Below are 18,235 nucleotides of genomic sequence, written 5' to 3'. Positions count from 1 at the left end.
TAAATATCTTAGAACTGCGTGACTACTTGATCTAAATAATAAAAATGTAACAACTAGTGCAACCGTCATATTAAAAAAATTCAAAAGAGGTAATATTATTATTTTAATTATATTAATATATATTTATAAAAAAATCTGTGAGTAATACTTAAAGATTTTTGAAATTTTTTTTCCAAAAAATTAATTTTTAGTGAATAGCTGTTGTTATCTTTATCGTATCTCACAAACATTCCTCAGAAAAGAAATAGAAAAAAAGAAGTTAGACAATTCTTCCCAAGTAGGGACACCATTCAAGTGGCGTCCCTAGGATTATATATATTTATTTATGATTGCTGGAATTTAAAAAAAAAATCAATTTATTTTTGAAAAATTCTAATTTTTTGATTTTTTTTAAATGCCAGCAATCATAAATAACTATACATAATAAATGTGAACCAAACTGATTTATAATCGAAGGCTTATATTGAGTACTGGTATAGTTATTTTCTATTAGTATTAATTTATACAACTTATTCAGTTAACCAATTTATAAGTTTAATTCACAAATTTCTAACGTGCTTTAAAGTCAATACAATCACAATGCCAAAACACTTCTAAAATCTAAATTTTTATGTTGGGTAGAGCATAGCCACTAGCCGTGTTAGACTTGTGAATAGTCAATGTCATCAGCCAAAAGTGTAACATTACAGTCAGGTGTTGTGTTTATTGTCGTTCCTTGGTTACAAGTACATAAATTATTTTTCCGAAACTTATGAATGTATTGGCAATATCGGGCCGTGCAGAATTATTTACCGATTTTTGTTCAGAACATATCGCGGACCATAATGGCATTTTGAATGAATTGAGAAACAATTTATTCATACATTTTTAGAATAATAAAATAGTTTGTGATCAAATTTAATCAATGTAGCCACCATTTGACTCAATGAAACTGGTCAGGTGACGTCTGAAACTGCCACAGACTTGCTGGATGTAATCGGCGTCCATGGAGGCTCAGTCCTTGTTGACAGCAGCCTTTAAGGCATTTATGTTCTTGTGTCGTTTTTTGTAGGTCATGGTCTCCACGTGCGCCTAGATAGAGAAGTCTAGTGGGTTCAGATCTGGGCTCTGAGGGGGCCAGTAGTCCTTGCTTCATCTTGTTGAAAAACCCAAGGAGAGTTGCCGACTATGGATTTGATCCACAGAAGGACCTTGGACGCCAGAATCTTCACATAATCCTCCGCTGTTAATATGTAGCCAGTGGGGAACCATACCGGCTTCATGGTCTTCCCGTTGGAGGACACGAGACCCAACATCATCACCGGAGCAGGGTGCTTTGTTGTTGCCACATAGTGGTGCTTATATTGCAAATCCTCAAAGCTCACAACACCGTCATTTTGCCTGTTGAAAACAGGATCGACCGTAAAAGTTTTCTCATCTGAAAAAATTATGATGCGTCCAGATGAGCTCTTGATATCATTCAAGATTTTCTTGGCACGCTCAAGTCTGACTTCTCGCTGACGTTCAGTTAGCAGAGGGCGTTCAGTACGCCTCAGGGACTTTCCTCCAGCCCTTGTCAATGCCCTTGAAAGAGTTGATCTCGACGTTCCCATCTTTCTGACCATGTCGTCAATGGACCTGTTGGGAGTCCTTTTGAACACTGCCTTTACTTTCCTTGTAGAGACAGTGGGCTTTATGCCAGCCCCAGGAGAATGCTTGAGATCACCCCCAGCCTCCAAGCGCTTGGAAACGTTGTAAATTGTCTTCAACGAGGCACCAATCTGTTCCTTAATGTTGTTATGAGGCACTCCCGCTCGGAGGAGGGCTGCAATTTCGATCCTTTTTGTTTCCTGATTGGACATGGTCTCACGTGTGGAAGTTGTTACGCTCTCACAGGAAGGATTTTTGTTTATTTTAACAGTAAAAATACGAAACAATCAGATTGGTTGCCACAAAACCTCTTAAAAAGTATATTTACATCATCGGTAAATAATTTTGCACGGCCCGGTAGATAGATTCATTTCATTTCTTGATCATGTAGTTAAATATCTTATATTCCAAATATGCTCGGTATACATAGTACAATTATTTACTATCTATAGTTAATAATTGTGCAATGTATAAACTACTTTTAGCTATAAATTAAATCTATATTTAAAGTATATAGACTCAAACGTACTTATATTTGCTATAAAACATTTTAGTAAATAAAAAATAATGTGTGGTGGAGTACTTCGCGTACTTCATATGGCGTCATTGTGATAATGGTCACAATTTGCAAACACAAATGATGTCAACAAGGATTCATCTGTATATAAAGTATGTAGGTCTAAACGGAGTTTTTTAATGGATTAATCCCAACATAAATTTTTCAAAGAAGCAACTCAGTTATGTTCAACATGAAGGAAAAAGATATCAGATAGGTCCAGTATTTCCAGATCCAACCCCAACACTAACATAATATAAATAAATCAAATAAGATTGATCAACTCCCAATAAAATAATATATTAGGATTAATTTTCCCCTCCCTTTTAATATATAAAGGTGATATATCATTATTTTTGATGGGATTATTTGGAGTAGTCTTCACTTTGCAGAATCTTCACTTATTTTGAAAAGAGTAGAGGGAAAATATTTTAACGCTAAATATATACATTATTACAATAATTTCATTACGTAATTCTATTACTAATCAATCAAATGAATTCAAACAAAAATTATAAAAGTAAATTTTTGGGATTATTTTTCACGAAATGATAAATCCAGAAGTGTAAGCAGGCTTTAAACCAATGCAGCTATGTATTGAATGCATTAGAAGCCAAAATTGAATTGTTTTTAATTTCAAATGATGTTAATAAAAATACTTTTACTTCTTAACCCTCAGTGACTTGTCTTTAAATCCTATGGTTTACCTATGGATATCTACGCAATATTAAACTTTTTTTGCCCTAAGTATATTATATATAATATTAGCATCAATGAACCTTTTGAATACTTTCTCACCATTATACTTTATACCTGTGAGTTCATTATCTACATTAATAGTTGAAGAAAATAATATTAAATTTTATTAACTTTAGATTTAATTACAAAACTTTAAAAAATATTATTAAACATTGTTTACTAGACTAGTGTTGTGTTAGTTCTTATTAATTAGGTCCAGTCTAGTCTTAGAACAGACCCTATCAGTCTTTGGGAACGTTCTTTAAGACTGTTAGTCCTTCAGACTGTCGATATTAGAAGAGATTAAAAAAAATAAAAAAATGAGTGACGTCATCCAGAAACAAACTGTATAACTTTTTTGGGCGGGGGGTATGGGGGACTAATATACAGGGCTAAGCTGGACCTAGACTGAACTGTACGGAACAGCAGTCTTCAGTTCTAAATAAAGAATTACACAATACTAACAAGACATTTTTTATAAATAAAGTTGTTAAATGAGTGTGATGCTTTTTTTAGTCGTCACAAAATAGTGTTTCTTCTATTTTTCAAAACTGTTATCATTATTTTTTAATTCTTGAAGAGGTGGATTCAAGTTTATCGTGCATGTGCTCATGAATTTTTCATGATTTTTGTGGGAGTTCTAAGTGTAATTATTTCAGGACATATGACTGCTAAGCTGCTCTTCTCAAAAGCATTAATCAAATTGTCAGGCTAACAAGGTTAATTTGCGGTTTTTTTATACTTTTTACGTACTGACAGGTTATTTTTTTTTTTTACAACACAACAGTGTGCAAAAGTAAAATCGTGGAATGGACTTTAAATCAATCTAGAGTACTTTAGTATAAAAATATTTTAAAATACTAGGTTGTATTATTAAAAGTAGGTACATTTTGTTGAATAAAAAAAAAAAAAAAAATGAACAGTTGTTAGCTAGGAGGCGAAAATGAAAAGGGTGTCTGATTGTGAGTGTCTATGAAATCATGAAGCTCATAGAGTGCTCTCGGAGGCTTTTTTACAAGATTAAAAGTATTGTGGCTTCAGGTCAGAGCCTTAAGAGGTCCTCCGGTAGCGGTAGAGACAGACAATCGGGATCATGATGGACTTTGACACCGCGATCACTAGAAGTCTGCCCTAGTCGACGAGGCTGCATACCAAATCTCTGAATGTCAGTGATTGGACTATGTGGAGGTATGTATAGGATTTTGGGGAACCCCTCATGTACAAAGACATCGGCAACTGCTTTAAACGGGAACTAAGGCCTACAAGGGTAAAGGTATGCCAGAAATAGTTTACTTGGTTAAAGCACAATGTGTTGTGATACCATTTTGCAATTCCTGCGGCCCCCCTCGACCATGCAATTCAAGTTGTAGTCAACAAAAACTCCTGATTTACTCCTCATCAAAATTTGGATGACTTCAAGGCCTCTGTCTACTAGCAGTGGGAAGCCATGTCTGACGCGACCTATAGGTACAGGTTGGAGCACATAGTAGTGGCTAAAAGATATCATTTTGAAAAATAGAAAGATATATCGAAAAAGAAGTTGGTGATAAAGACTCACTGTTTTACTCATTTTCATTCTAGCAAAAGTTTACCGTATTTGCTTTGTTATCAAAAAGTCCACGATTTTCCCTTGCACACTGTATTAATATATAAAGAATAAAACATCTCGAACTCCTATTCGACTCCCTTTTTTATATTTATCTTTGGATTAGTTAAACAATAGGAACGTACAAAAACATGATTTGAAACCTCGACAACACCAAGCAACAGTATTTGCACCCAACAACAATGTAATTTTGCGTAAAAATGTTCCCAAATTAAATATAATTAACCCTATTCTTTGACTTATTATAATAAGCAATAAAAATACTATAGAGGCAGTAAAGTTGACCCCAATTTTTTATCCAATAAATTTAATTAGTATTTATTGCAAATAAAGTCAATTAATCTACTTATTTATAAATAATTTCAGGATTTTTCACGTAATCTTTAATATTGTTCATTTGTTGATTATTCCATAAGAAAGTTAAAAGTGAAACTGTATAAATCAATAAAAATCAACTTTTTTATAAGGCAAATCTTTTAAAGTTCTAATATATTATTCATTCTCTAGTTCTTGCATATTAAAGCATATCTACATATTATATTTTCTAATTGGTATGCTCATATTCTTGAGATAATATGTCTACCTTAATTGTAAATAAATCTTAAAATGTACCTGTTTACAGTCATGGATGTTTATAAAATTGGATCAATGAAGTCTGTAATTTAATACTAGAAAGACTTGAAATTAAATTTTTTTTTTTAAAAGATGGTCATTCATGCCATGTCGTTATTTTTTCACATACCTTTAACTCGCCCCTCCCCATCCCCCATGTTGACTCACTCACGTGGTTCTTTTCTTTACTCACGTGTTTTTTTGTTACCCCCCTAAAAAAGAAAGAAAAGAAAATACAGGGCTCTCTTTTACGATTTTTTTTAAAGATATAGTTTTATTAAAAAAATAATTATGAAATGACGTTTTCCCATTTGATATTTCTTTTGATTTATAAAATTGTCATGTATTTTTTTGTTACCATGATGAGGTGGATGGGATGATTATCCCAGTTTTAGATTTTTCTTGTTTTATTAATGTATTTAGTTTTTCCCCCTTTTTATTCGTAAGTAATTTTATTATCTTTTAGTAGATAATTGTTCGTATCTCGAGAATAAACCCTATTTCTACATACTCCTTCACAACTGCCTATTCATTACAAAATTGGCAACAAGCTTTTTTACGTTCTACCTTAATACATAACAAAAATGACCCCTGTTTTTTAAAGTCACTCTTCTTTAAAAAAAAAAAGAAAAAAAAAGATCGATCCATAAACCTTAGAGTTACACTCCGTCATTCATGAGCACAGGCATTTTAATGCTTAGATGTTCCCTTTTACAAGAATATAGTAATGAATAGAACAAAATTTGAATATACATAAAAAAAAAAAAACTCTTTACATTGCAACTATAAAATTGTAGCACTTGTTTTATTAAATAATCTCTAAAACTGTAGATATTAGTGTTTTTACATACTATTTATCCCTACACTCCTCTAAGTGCATATAGAAATCGTCCCTGTGTTGTGTACTTATGATAACTCGTTTCCGTCACTTCTCAATAAAGAGAAAATAAGAATTAGGATTTTTGGATTTACTGATAACTTTGAACTACATATATTCACTTTAATTCCAAATTTTGGGTCACTAATGTGAAGCATACATTCGTTGCAATATATGTTTGCTAAATATAACTGAGTCATTACAAGTCAATTAAACGGTATTTGTTCCAAATTGAAGTATCACTAATCGACAATTGGTTATCATTTTTTTATTATAGTGAATTTAAACGTAATTTTGTCGCATATTATAGATATCATATATTGCATACTAATTCAATCATTAAAAGAATCGTCAAAATCGAGTTATCACAAGTCTGCAAAACAGCGACAAAATGATATCAGGAGAAGAGTTATTCTCACGAAAAACTTCCTTTAATCATTTATATATATACACCATTAGATGTGTACACTAAATATAGATGTAATAATCCGCCTTAGTGAGTATGGAGCACTATAATTTGTATAGTGATCTCTGTCAGTAGATAGGAGTAAAGAGACTATAATGGAAAGAGGAATCATGTATATCAATCAAGAATGTTTTTCTTATCTCTAATCCTAATTTGTCTAAAAATTTGTATACGAGCTTTGAACTTCTTTTGTACAGTTCATTGTTATCTCGTCTTTTGACTAATATTTATCAAATATAGTTTAATAGAAGTAAACGTTTCCGATAAGGTAATGTATTTTTCTTTAGATTTAACTATATACGTAAACTATTAGCTAAAACAATAATTCATAGTATTTGAATCATAATTATCCTCTTAAAAATTATTTTAAAACAAATATATATAAAACTAACCATCTACCAAGGGTATTCATATTCTATATTTTTTGAACGAAGTTTCATGCATCCTATGCACAATTTATAGTCATAGTTTTTGTTTACTTTTTATTTCAACCGCTAAAGTATATATGATTTTAGGCCTTACCCTTCCTCGCGTGGTTTGTGATTGACCCTCCATACTTTTGATACACATAACTTTCATGATGAGAAATATTATTTATAAAATATTTCTCCTAATTCTTTTATGTTATATAAACTATAAAAAAAAAAAAATCACAAAACCTTAAAAAAAAGTGAAGAATACTTTTTACTTTATTTCCCAAGTAAAAGTCCATCAAGGACAAAATAATTCCAATATTGATTAATATTATATAAGTAAAATATGGAAGATAACTCATTGAAGAAAAACTCATTAGATAATAGTGTAATCTTTTAACATGAGTTTTATTTTTTGAATGACTGCTTACATCATTCAGATTATGTTGCAATTAATTTAATAGTATGTATGTACAATATCAATATCCCCAAACCTCTCCAGTATATATAGGTTTCTTAGGCATTTATATATACCTTCCACCTTTTGATGTAAATATATACAGAGTAAGGATTTTATTTCTTCCTTGATAATATCTTGACAATCATTTTATGGTTTGAAATTAGATTTCAGGAAAATGCAATGTTTTTGGCTTATTTTATGTTGCATTACGCTAGTAACAAATTGAAATCTTAAAATATGAGTTGATTTCTTACATATACCTACAGGGTTGACCTAGTGCTACACATTTCATTATCTTCAATCTGGAATGACATTCGTGCATAATAACGGAGGAGGACAAAAATACATCTTATATCTGAACAGAGCAAGTTGAGATGGTTTCCAACTAAACTTTTGGCAAAGTTTTTTATGGAGTCTGCCCTTGGATTTTTGAAGAAATGAAGGAGCGCCTTAATGCAGATGCATACATCGAACTTCTGGATAAGAAAGTGCTATCTTGGGTCATAAAAAAAGTTAGAGGACAACTTTATTTTCACTCAAAGCTGAGCTGAGTGTCATCTTGCCGCTAAGACCCAGACCTTCCTGAGAGAAAACTTTCTGATTTTTCGGGACCTCAACATTTGTCCACCCTCCTCTCTAGACACGAACTCCTTGGACTACTCTATTTAAGCGCGTCTGGAGTGGAGTAGAGGGAGTGTGCTACTCCTCATAGGAGTATCCGGTCTCTAGAGGCTTTCATCAATAGGATTGAACTAAGTTCGAGTCTAACTACAAACTCAAGGTTCGCAAGGGATTAAGGCCCCATAGTGAAGTAATTATTGAAACTGAGGACTCAGTTATTAAATAAAAGTTGAGGCCATCACTATTTTTAGATGACTTTGTTAAATAAATGTCTCAAAAAACATTTCTTATTTTTTACTATGTAAAATTGAAAGAAATAATATTTATACCTATAAATAAGATTAACCCTGTGTTGATGTATTTTAGAGTGAGGCTTTGAATATTTTTATAATTAGATGGATCATGCTTAACCTTTTATCAGTACTGCTTATGGACCTAATGCTCTAAATCTCTTAAACTGAATTGATATAAGCATGGTTCGAAAGCCAGGATAACTCGTAGATAGTACAAAACATCTTGGGGGTAGTGCGGGGTGTAGTGTATCTGGCCTGCTTGGTTACATAATGCTGTAACTTAAATGGTGTATATACACAGGCAATTTCGGGGTTTGTTGTAGATTTTATTTAGTATAGATCGTGTTTCACAGGCAATAAACGATTTTATTTTTGTACTTCCAAAAATTAACATATTTTAAAAGAAAAATACCTCTATACTAATCCTGTACTCGTCTAAGAAGTATCCAATACATATGGTTTTCTAGGCCAGTAAAAAAAAGGAATAGTCCTGTTGGCTATTGGCTAACTTTAATGGTTGTCCAGCCTTGGATATATGAAAACAATTTCAATTGAGCAAGGAAATGATGAAATTCTGAAAAAGAGACAAAAACTATAAAATAACCTTTTTGGGCTTTTGAATTTACACAGATTTTTTTTTGTCAAAATATATATTTCAAATTAAGATACAATTTCTAAAAATATTGCTGTATTAAATTAAAATACAAGAATATATATTGTTAAAACAAATAGAGCTTAAATTTACAGCATGTTTGAAAATAATCATTAGATACAGCTTATGAAGTACTTTTTTAAATTTTTTGAAACTTCCTTTTATTTATTGGTTATTATTGGATGTTTCTTGAAAAAACAAAACAAAAAAACAAACTTTTTAACCATTGTAACTTAGTTTAAAATATACACTTATACTGAAGACAATTAAATTGACTAGGATATGTTTATTAGGTCAATGCAGAGTACAAAGTTGGGAAATAAGCTTCGCCCTAATGTATGTATTTATCTACCTAGTATGTTACTATGTTGATACAAATATTTAAAGTGGATATTTTATAAAGGAGGATTACGTTTCATCATGAATCCCAATGGAAAAAGGCCATCAATGGAAAAAATATATTAAGACATTTATAATATTATTTTGAGTCTTTGAATGAGTATATCTTTTAGGCAAATATTGAATATTTATAAATAAAAATGTTAAATGAATCTTTGTCTATATTTTTATGTGTTATGTAAAGGAGTTTCACTAACATTACATCAATAAACCATCAAAAACACCATCTTAGTGTGATAATTTTTAAACAAATATTCTATAGAATCTTGATTAAACTCCATTCACTGGTTTTTAGAATAAAAAAAGTCTAAGCACTTGTATTGAATATAATTTGATACACAAGAAAAATATTGATATTTAAACGAAATCTAGTTCTAGTTACTAACAATCAGTGGCTCCGGACTGTTTTTGTTTAGCAGGGTAAATTTTAGAGCAGTGACGACGTGAGTACGCAATATACTACTTTTGCAAAAATTCCAAAGTTTTTTATTTGGAAGAGACATAAACATTATTTTTCAAATTCAAGTGTTCAATTTTTTTGAAAAAGCCTAAATTTGAACTAATAACCTTATATTAGAAAAGACAATTGTTTTCTTTTTTTTAAATATTTTAAAATTTAAATTCTTTTTAGACAAGACGATAACGATATTTTCCTTAGGTGGAAATGGCAATGACAACTATATTTCCCGTGACAATGCAAAAAAGAAAACAAAACGATATATTCCTCACAAATGCAAAAAGTACATTTGTTGTCTTTACCTGTTATTTGGATCTTTTTTTGCCACTCTCCGTTAGATAATCACATCAAAAATTGAGATGTCCTTTATTCTAAGGGATATCATTATAAATTCAGAGTTTAACATTTTTTATGAAAACTTATTATTTTAATTTTTAATTGCAAACTGCATGAGAAATGCAGTTAGACCTCACGTTGGGAAATACTGGTCTATAGTATGTAAGTAAGAATATTTAATGATGTAACAACATATTTTTAGTACATATGTATAAGGGTTTGATTTACATTAAAGCAAAACGTTAAATTTTTGGCATGTAAATATCCAGTAGTGTTTCACCATGATTTTGCTTAAGCTAAACGTTTTTTATATAAAATTCAATTGTGTATGCTACCCAGATGGTCGATATCAACAATGCTGACGGCATGTGATAACCCTCTTCAAAGAGGTCTCAATTAGTCCACTATTTCATGTCGATTTATAAAATTCGTTTCATTATTTACTTATAATTTTGACTAAAAATATCTTATTCATAATATTACTTGTATGAAATGTGTTTTGACATTTCAAATACTTTCACAAGCGACCAATTAGCAAAAATCCTTAATAAAGGATATTTTGTGTGATCAGAAACAAATATATTTATATTAATGTAAATTTAAACAGATATTCATTGTCTATAGGGGAAGTAAAGTAAATAACTCTGTGGTCGCATACCTTTTGAAAGACTGGCTTGATTAATTAATTATTCTATATAAAAATAAAAATTATTTTCTTTTTTTTTTGTATAAAGGTATAAAATATTCAATAAAAAAAAGATAGATGTTTGATAAAAAGCTTAAATATTTTAAGCTTCTATATCTGATAATGTCATTATATAAAATAAAAATTTGGTATTGAGGTCCGTCAACATAATATCAAGGAAAAAGGATTTTTATCAAAAATGATTGTACTTCTCATATTTATGACTAAATTATCTGATTAATTTTCTTGCAGATACTGCAAATTGGACTAAAATGTAGCAAAAAATCCTTCTTACTTTTAAAGAATAGTATAAAAGGTTATATTAAAAAAAAAAAAAAAACACACACACACAAACATATCGCAGCAGAATATTATATTATAAAATAAATAAAGATTCTATAGATGACATTCTTGGTTATGTGGATTTATTCCAGAAATTTGCATATAAACTAGTACTGTTTTAATTCTAGATTAAGGGAAATAAATTAGAAAGTACTCATTTTCTTGATTTTTGTTTATGTTGTGTACAAAATTTGAAATGTTTCTTCTTAAATGTACAATAATAAACTCTTTACATTACTCTAAACGGTCAAAAAAAAAAATTAAGTTATACTTACCCTTTTTAGGTTTCAACAAAATATATCTGTAATTCTAAATTCCGGGCTTTACTTGTTCGTACATCTAGTCACTTTGGTTATTTTCCTTTCTTAGGTTTTAACGTCCTTTTTCCATGACTATGTGAGGTTGAATATGTCGTCTTCTACTGAGAAAAGTCAATGATTACCTGAAATGTTTTACTCCATTTTTAGATTGAAGAAGAGAGACGATGGGAGGAAAGAATAAGTATCAAAGCGGAGCAGTAGAAAGCGGAGAAAATATATTTATTCCATTTTAATATAGAGGAAAATAATTCGCTTATTATTATGTCTAAATACACTTCTAGTTCCTATATCAATATAATGTCCCTATTAAAGCAGTGTTCACTTTGTAATAAAATCTTATTTCAATGTTTTTGTGTCCTGTGACGAATATGACTGTAGATTTGTCATGGATTACTTAATTTTTGGATCACTTTATCCTTTTAAAATGTATACAGTTCGGAAATAGAAAATGTTTCTTGTTTGAAAATGTCAAACTATTAATTTCCGGCTTTGCAAATTAAATTTATCAATGCATTTTCCCTCCGACAAAAAAAAGAAGACACATTATCAATCACAGGACCTTATTAGTTTGAAAGGAGAAATGGTTAAGTTTCGAGGATTATAATATGCAAAGTTTTGTGAAATAAATTGTCTATTGATTGGATGATGAATCTGGGATCATCAGTCTTCAGAGGAGCCTTACAAATCTTTTATACGGTCCGGATGAAGACCCCGTTCACATTTGATAACCTCTGATTTACAATCTCCATATAATTATGAACTAAAACATCTTCACTACACACTATCGTTCCTCTTCTGTAAATACAATTGTCTTTATATCTAGAGAAGTTGTTGCCATGATGCCAATACTTTACAAAACATTGTTGATACAACGACATTTTTGCCACCAAAAAGATATATATATATATCACGAGACAGCTGCATCATAACAAAATAGCAGGAGCATGCAGGCGATTATTTTACTTTAACCCCTTGTATAATTTCATTAAACAACGTTTTCACTCATACAATCAGCAAACAACTTAAATCACATAATCTCTTCACTTTTAAAAAGAATGCCTTTTGAAAATTATAATACAATAAGTTATTAGGAATTAATTCTCTTTTGATCCATTATGAGATAATATACATTGTCTACGTGTGTGTACACGTATGATAGATGTGGAAACAATCCTTAAAACCACTGTTTTACCTACTCATGATTGGAAATCTCTTTAATACTAAAACATGAGTTTTGATGATCCATCATTTGCTCGAAAGATCCAATGGTTGAAAGATCAGTAATTTATCATTGTTTTATAATTATTAAAAGCAAAATATAAATACAATTGCAATTTATAGGGAAAAGGAATATCCGAGTGGTACAAATACTTTTTTGGTATTAAAATCCCTGAAATTGGAGAAATTATTTTTCAAAGAACAATTTTTACTATTTCTCCTTTTTTTTGTATAGTAAGGACAATAAAAATATTATTATTTATTCGTCATATCAAATCAAATGCATACAAAACACACTCCCCCCCTCCTTTTTTTTATGTAAAATTATTGACTTCTATTGATTAAATATAGTATAAATGAACTCATCAACAAACAAACAAATTCTAGTTTTTCTATTTTTTTTAATGCTGTTATTATAAAAAAACAAAAAAAACACGTGATATTAAGGAAATATTCCGTAATATAAGGGGAGTCAAAATAATTTCAAACACTGCATTATACAAAATCGCAATGTTAGAAACCAGGTTTTGTAGGGAACTCTCTGAATATAATACTAAAAAAATCTATAATTATATTTGGGCAAAGGATGGAACAACATATATTATATTGTTTTTTGAAAAAAACAACTTATATAAATGTACTATCTATCTATTTTAGTTATTTCAAAATCAGTCAGGGAGTAAATTGCAAAATAGGTACTCTCATAAATTCTAGCAGAATTCCCAAAATTTCATATCTCGATACTAATACTACAGTGAGTTAACAAAAAAAGTATAGAAAAAAAAATCGAGAAAAGAAGAAATATTCAATTAATATTTATATAACATAGATACATACATACCAAAATTTCATCATAGACATTATAAATATTTTACACAATTATAGACTTTGTATGCAACTTCCTGAGATAGTTTGAGATACTCCGTAATATTAACTATATTTTAAAGCAGGGTTCACTAACCCTATACCCTCAGACACTTGGTTGCCGTTGGATTCTTCTTAATTGCCCGCTGGACTTGTTCGAAAAATATTGAATGCTTTTGATTTCTTGATAAATTTATACACATTTTTTGAGCTAGTAGCCCTCAAACCCTTTGGGAATCTTAAAGTAGCCCTCCCTTTGAAAAGAGTGTTTGACACCCTGGTTTAGAGTCTTTATTTGATTTATAACATTTAATTTGGGCCCAATATAGCATTTCAAATAGAACCACTTTCTAATTATTTAATTAAAACGATGAATTTTGATACTATTTGTGCAATTTGTGGCACTGTCTAAGGGTTGATAAGTATCATTTGTAGATAGAAATTGACAACACTTAATCAAAAAACACATTTACACAAGATTCCATTTTGATTTTCTGTTGACGGAACGTACATGTGACAGTAAATTGGTTTAAACAAAACATTTTATAGCACTTTTTGATGGTAAAAATGTTTGTCATTGAAGAATGAAGATTTGTAATAAACAGATGTAAATCAAATACTTTTTTTTAAATATCTAAATAGGTACAAAAAAAACAACATAAAAAAAACAAACTTTAATTGTCTCAAATTGTTGCCTTTCATTGCTAATAAATAAATATTGGTTGGCTGTAAATTTATATGATGATTTTTTTTCTTTCAAAAGTCCATCTGGCTTATATTTGAATGGATTTAAATATTTTCAAAAATTATTCAGAGGCGCTATAAAAAGCACTTAAAGATCATACAAATCCTCAAGCCGTTATAGGAAATAAATAAATATATACATATGCTATGTTTCAACATAAAAGCAATCTCGAACGAAAATCAAGAAAAGGAAAATATCCAACTGTGTTTTTACTTCATAAACATACAACCCAATACTTAATATATATATTTCAGTCATTGATATGTATTCAAAATTGTTAGATAAATCAAGATATTCAAGAATTTTATCTATAGTATAAAATCTTGACTTGACATAAGAGACTAACAATGACCCTGATGTGGCCTTTTTGAAATACAATAAGATCTATGAATTTTTCATTCATTTATTGTGACGATCAATTTTGGCTACTTTAATTGTTATTTGCTACGAACTCAATGGGTTAATTAGAATATTTTGTTGATAGCAATCAAAGATAATTTGTCGAAGAATACAAATGTAATTAAAAACTTATTGACAATCACTATAACCCCTTATAAGTCTTTGTTTTACAGTTCTTAAAGATTTAAGTTGCTTCAAGCTGGAATTCTATATTAGACACTTCTGCGGATAAATTAAAATTTGCAGGACTTTGTTTCCTTCCAAATGCTAACTAAATAACATAATAAGTATAAAAAAAACTTATATCTCTGATCTTGATATTATACTAAATGTGTAGTATTTTTATATGTTAAAAAGTTCTCAAAGAAAAAATAACACATCAAAAAAGGGCATTCAATTGTATTATTACGATTGAAATGATCTTTTAGAAAGCTAGTTATAAGTATGAAATTCGGGAAATTGTTATTCAAATTTCCAAAGATGTACTAACTTTATTGAATAACAGATTGGGATGTTTAAAAACTAAGACAAGAATAAGAACAACCATCATTAAGATACACTTTTGAATTAGAGTAGGATGTAAAACAACAGTGTGATTTTTAATTTGGAACAAAAATTTCCAACCCTAATGTCTATCAATTTTACACTTCACCAACACTAAAAATGGTCGAAATGAAATATGATTAAATCGATAATTTGACTAACTGTAGTAAGTAATTAATATTGAAGAGGCATCGTATATTTAATATTTATATAATTTTTTCATATTTCATGTAATTGATTAGTATTTATTGATTAGATGTAAGTAATCTAATCGAATTATTAATATTTAATTTCTGAACTTTTCTTTCTCTTAAAATATTAATTACTTCTTACAACTAGTCAAATAATTGACTTAAGTATATTTAATATCGAAACAATTTCACGCAACCTTACGTGCCATATTTTTAAATATTCTATAAGACAATTAAAAATCAAACAGAAAAAATAATTCAAAATCGACCTTTTTTTTACGGCTAAACCTTTTAAGTTGTAGAATAAGGTATATTCTTAACCTTAATTATATTATTGCAATTGAAAAATATGAAGAAAAAAAATATTATCTTCCAAATAAAAACCTTTAATTACTTTATTATTGTATTATAATATTCATTTTGTAGGAAATTAATTTAAAATAACTTTAAAATATTTTATATCTTAATAAAAGTTTTGTAATAAATTATTATTTAATTTAATTTTCATGTATATAGTTATTTCACTTCGAAATATGGCTCTGAATCGAAATTATTAAATTATTAAAACGTGATATTTAAAGGCCAAAGGTTTTGCAATTGTAAATTTTATAGATAATTTGCGTGTTATATGACTGAAATAACAATCATAGACGTGAGTTTAGTCGGTTGGTATTGAAAGATATGAATTTTGTTCCATAGTATAACTGCACCCACAAAATTAGATCAATAATTCTTTGAAAAACATAGTCAAACAGCGATCCTTAAAGCTATGAAGAAAATGAATTTCTTTCCCTTTCCGTTCCATTGTTAATTCATTCAAAGATGAACAGAAAGTATGAATGTTGTTTATTTTTGATTCAATCTCCTAGCTTGTATGGTAGAATAGGTTGTATTTCAATTCAAAATGGTTAAAAATGAGTTTACTATAAGAGTACATTATATTATAGATAGGAGATCTTCAATAAAAACCTTTAGATAACAGTATGTTTATACATATACAACAAGAGAACTGTGCATATAAACTGATAATTGCTTCTTCACCTATTCATAACACAATAAATGAAACCGATATTTACTAAAATGGTATAATGATACAGTCATTATATTTTTTTTAACATTTCTTTCTTTATGTATTGTTACGATGACAATTGATATTCCCTTTTAAGTAGTTGCCCCCCAATGTATTATGAAAAATAATGTATTTGAGCAATCTTACATAATATGTTTATGTGTTTATGTTTATTTGTTGAGTTTGGTCCATAATCACCTCTCACTCAAAAGGTAGCTTCCTAAAATATCACTGATTAATGATCATTATTTGAGTGAAGCATTCATTTTGTACTGTAATTAGGGTGTCAATCAATTGGATACATAGGAATAAACTATCATTTTTAAATTTTGTGAATTGAATATAAAATTCACATCGTTTTAATAATTGCAAACTCGTCCTTAAAGTATCTCAATAAGAATAAATAACCCACTCAAAAAATTTACAAAATTATTCTATTAATTGTTTTGCCTTTAAATGCAAGTATTTTCAGAGAGAGTTCCTTGTAAATCTAAAATCAAATTACCGTGCAGGTAATTTTCTTTAAACAGAAAGCTTTTTAATTTTTACCTTTTGCAAAATAAAAGTCGTTGCATAAGGTTTAACAAAATTTAGTTGTTTAAATCCATTAATGTTAGTTCCTTTGTACTTTGCAACATTCGAAGCAATTATAAAAATAATAAAAAAATATTATAGAACATAAATATTTTATCCTTAGGCTAAAAGGTAATATACGATCTAAGTTATGTTATGCTTTATACTTGACCATTTCAATTCTATTACATTATAGCCACATACTCTTAATATTAGGTATACTTTTGTAATAAAAAGCCATCACTTTAGAAAACAAGTCCATAATATATTGAAACAATTATGAAATATATTTTGTCAACATTTAACAAGAAAATATCTTTTTTTTGCAAATAATGTTGAAATAAATCAAAATGTTGATATTTATGTAGTAAGTGTAAAATTAATTATTTCAAGCAACCATAAATCAAATAAAAAATTGAATGATTATGGGTTTATACAAAAATAAAGTTTAATTAGAATGGAAAATACCAATAAAAATTACATTAACGAATATTATGTAAATGTTGCATTCACCAAGACCATTAATGAGTTCCTTTACTTTATCGGAATGTTCAACATAATAATTAACTGCTTTTTACCAAAATTCCCGAACGCTTAGTAATTTGTTCTGGAGATAAGGAAATTTGGTTTTCATGAAAGAATATATTTTTCCTTTCGGATATCAGAGGGTTAGCTTGAGAAATCTGTTGACGACAAAATTCTGATTAAGAGGAATGGACGAAAAATGTTCATTGAATCTGCTGTGAATGGAGGATGAGAACTTACTTTGTTCCTCATTTGATTAGGCTATCTTTTTATGTACCTTCTTAATTTTTATACAAGTATACGACAATTCCGTAAAAGATATAGAACCTTTTATGTATTCTTCAGCATAGAGACAATGATAGAATAGGTCAAAATTCACTCCTTCATGTGAAGGGGCATCTGCACAATCAACGATCCTTCCATTAAAGCAGATGAGATTTACCGAGTGAGGTACAAAGAAGCATAATCCCTTGAATATAATATGAAGTCGAAGAGGGGAGCATCACTCATGTGGATTGGATTTCCAAATGGCAAAAATATGAACTTCTTTAAACGGGAAGGAGGGGTGAATGCGAATATATTTATCCAAATGCTTTGTGTTTAAGATCTATCCAAGTCACAATGAATTTGTTGTCCTTTTAACGTA

The 18,235-nt window shown here is 29.2% G+C and overlaps 1 protein-coding gene and 1 long non-coding RNA gene across 3 annotated transcripts in view; one reads left to right on the top strand and one right to left on the bottom strand.

Annotated features, from left to right (window-relative positions):
- LOC121116990 (G-protein coupled receptor daf-37) overlaps nucleotides 1–11,615 on the bottom strand; it is a 45,126-nt gene extending 33,511 nt beyond the window's left edge. The window contains exons 1-2 of one of the 2 annotated variants that reach the window (XM_040711308.2): nucleotides 11,418–11,615; nucleotides 8,684–8,845 (exon numbers count right to left, since the gene is read on the bottom strand). The gene's annotated coding sequence lies outside the window, so the exon portion shown is untranslated. The remainder of the gene's footprint in view (nucleotides 1–8,683; nucleotides 8,846–11,417) is intronic. The other variant, XM_040711309.2, reaches the window with a different exon arrangement.
- LOC139905165 (uncharacterized) lies at nucleotides 7,578–9,548 on the top strand. Its single transcript, XR_011779700.1, has 2 exons — nucleotides 7,578–8,138; nucleotides 9,217–9,548. It is a non-coding gene; the product is annotated as an uncharacterized lncRNA (long non-coding RNA).
- Nucleotides 11,616–18,235: the final 6,620 nt, after the last annotated feature.

This window comes from Lepeophtheirus salmonis, chromosome 4 (genome assembly GCF_016086655.4).
Source record: "Lepeophtheirus salmonis chromosome 4, UVic_Lsal_1.4, whole genome shotgun sequence".
NCBI classification, from domain to species: Eukaryota; Metazoa; Arthropoda; class Copepoda; order Siphonostomatoida; family Caligidae; genus Lepeophtheirus; species Lepeophtheirus salmonis.
This window is presented reverse-complemented; position numbering and strand designations above follow the sequence as displayed.